The sequence below is a fragment of the Chelonoidis abingdonii genome, chromosome 14 (genome assembly GCF_003597395.2).
Source record: "Chelonoidis abingdonii isolate Lonesome George chromosome 14, CheloAbing_2.0, whole genome shotgun sequence".
Classification (NCBI taxonomy): Eukaryota; Metazoa; Chordata; order Testudines; family Testudinidae; genus Chelonoidis; species Chelonoidis abingdonii.
In genome coordinates this window covers 33,499,207-33,502,288 of record NC_133782.1, presented here as the reverse complement: position 1 = coordinate 33,502,288, position 3,082 = coordinate 33,499,207, and the positions used below count along the sequence as shown (strand labels likewise).

The 3,082-nt window shown below is 49.5% G+C and overlaps 1 pseudogene; it reads right to left on the bottom strand.

The window, feature by feature from the left end:
* Window positions 1–341: 341 nt before the first annotated feature.
* LOC116831256 (olfactory receptor 11A1-like) lies at window positions 342–1,245 on the bottom strand (annotated as a pseudogene).
* Window positions 1,246–3,082: the final 1,837 nt, after the last annotated feature.

Here is a 3,082-nt window from a genome sequence, read left to right as displayed (position 1 = left end):
GAGAAATTGAATTTTGATTAAACAGTTTTTTCATGGAAAATGTCTCCATCCCTCACAGCTGTTGATTTTTTTTTGGCCAGAAAACTGAAAACACTGCCGCCTTTTATTTTTCCAGTTTCCAGATGAAAGTTTTTAAATTCCACCCACCAAAAAACAAGACATTTTCATTTTCCACATTTTCTGCCAGCCCCTCCCCCTGAAATATATTTTCAGCTATCTCTATTCTTTATAAATATGTATATGCACAAGTATGTCATTCATACAGCACTTTTGTATTGGGGCCACTTGGCCGTGCTGCTTTGACAACAGAAACCTAATGGATTAAGATTCATTTCATTCAACTAGTTTGGATTCTTTGTGAGGGTTACAGCTCTCCTCGCAATGTTTATCAAAACCTCCTTGACCTCTCTGTTTCTCAGGCTGTAGATGAGCGGATTGGCCAGGGGAGGCAGGACTGTGTAGCAGACAGAGAACACTTTGTTCAGGGCTCTCAAGGTGCCGGATTTCGGTAGCATGTAGACAATCATGATGGTCCCATAGAAAAGGGCCACCGCAATGAGGTGAGAGGAGCAGGTGGAAAAGGCCTTTTGCCTCCCAGTGGTGGATGGGATTTGCAGGATGGTCACAATGATACACATATAGGATGTCAGGGTTAATAGAAAAGGGGAAACTATATCTAGGAAGGAAAATATATAAATAATTGGTGTGATCTGACTGGTGTCGCTGCAGGAAAGTTGAATCAGTGGCATAAAATCACAAAAGAAATGGTCCATTTCATTAGGGCCGCAGAAAATTAACTGTGGCATAAGACATATGAATAATGTACAAGCTAGAAATCCACTTATCCAAGACCCAGCTGCTAGCTGGAGCCACAGTCTGCCATTCATAAGGGCTCCATAGTGCAGTGGTTTGCATATGGCTAAATACCGATCATAAGACATCACTGTCAGGAGATAACACTCTGTAGTTACCAGAGAACCAAATAAAACCAATTGTGTGATGCAGCCCTCCACAGAAATGGTTTTGTCCCCAGTCAGGAGACTGGCCAGCATCCTGGGGAGGATAGTGCAGGTGTAGCAGGTCTCCAAGCAGGACAAGTTCCCCAGGAAGAAGTACATGGGGCTGTGAAGGTGCTGATGGGAGATCCCCAAATCCCAGGAGGATGAATTCCGTGATGGACGGTTGATTTTCCCCTTCTCCTTTCTCCATGAGCTGCCTCCTGTGATAGTGAAAAGTAATGAACATCAGAAGATTTGACTGTACTATGAAATTAGATAGATTTCCATCTTCTGATCCCATAAGAGTTTCCACTGCAAACAGAGAGTTGGGTTTATATCAGGGGTAGGCAACCTATGGCACGAGTGCCGAAGGTGACACACAAGCTGGTTTTCAGTGGCACTCACACTGCCCGGGTCCTGTGATGTGCATCTGGGTCTAGCACCCAGCCCTTGGCTCTAACTGTGGCTGTCCCTGGGCGATGAAAGAGCCCTTTGGTGACCAGTTGTTTCTCCCCACGAAGGTGCTGAGACCTCTGCTCAAGTCAATTCTCCTTGACAGGGCCGGCCCCAGGCCACAGCGCGCCAAGCGCGTGCTTGGGGCGTCACGCTGCAGGGGGCACTCTGCCAGTTGCTGGGAGGGCGGCAGGCGGCTCCGGTGGACCTGCCGCAGACACGCCTGCGGCAGCTCGATCAGACCCACTGGACCAGATGACCGTCCACAGAAACGCCTGCGGGAGGTCCACTGGAGCCGCGGGACCGGCGAGCGGCAGAGCACCCCCCGCAGCGTGCCGCCTTGCTTGGGGTGGCGAAATTGCTAGAGCCGGCCCTGCTCCTTGATACACCAAACAGCCCCAGCTCTTTAAGTCTCCCACTGCAGGGTATTTCCTTCAGCCCTCACATCATTTGTGTGGCTTTTTTCTGCACCCTCCAAAATCTTTCAATGTCCATTTTACGCTGTGCCCCCAGCCCTGCACATGGCATTCCAGCGTCGGTGGCACCAGTGCTCTCTAAAGGGGTTAAAATTCCTCCCTGCTCCTGTTCTCTGCTCCCCCGTTTATATAGCCAAGCACGGCGTCAGCCCACAGCCCTCAGCACTGCATGGAAGCTGATGTTGGGTTACTTGCCCTCTGTAGCCCCTATCCGTGCTGCGATGGGGACCAGGGTCACACACACAAGCTGCCCCCTGGGAAGGCAGGAGGGAGGTGGTGCCATGGCAGTGCCTGCGATGAGGGAGTGACACTGACCCACAGCACAGACTGGAAAGTGACTCTGCCCCTGGATGTGCCCAAGACACAAATCAAACCATACACAGCTTCCTCTCGCTCATAGCGCAGTAGTGACTGGTCCAGACGCACTGAAACTGCTGATAATGAATTACTAGCTATTACTATTAACTATGAATTACTGCCATGCAGAGGACACCTGATCCTGGTCTGGGTCTTTTATTGACCCCTAAGGCGTGGTCTCAGGGCTTGTGTTCAAGGTATCTCTGGTCACGAGGCCCAGGGCCTTCGCAGAGTACTCGGGGCATCTTCCTGAGACCCTCACTCACACCGGTCTGTCAACCTGAACTTTCCTTCTGACACACCAAACCAGAAGTCTTCCTTTATAACCTACCTAGTCACTTCTAGTGACTCTTCCCAGGGAACCAGAACCCAAAGGCATCAGGCATGTCTGGCGGTGAAGTTCAAATAGAGCATCTGACTCACCCAAATCCCGAGCCTACGGACAGTCCTCCACCAGAAACTCACTATAGGGATTTCAAAGGTCTCTCATCTTTTCGAGAGGCCTGGGGTCTGGTGGGGAACAGTCCATGGTCCTTGGGGTCTCGGGGGTCTTCAGCTAATCCGATTCACAGCACCAAATGATGTGGAAAAATCAATCCACACATTGTGTTTTTAATCAGATCAGCCTGAGGCCTTTTTATTGATTACAAGCGTGCAGGAGAGAACTGTTATGGACAACGGCCTCCTCGAAGCTGGTTATAGACAGCCTTATAAAGCTTAAAACCACCATCTTAATACGCAAGTTACATACATCATTTTCTTAGTAACTGGTTACAAAACATTGCAAAGCTAAAGCTG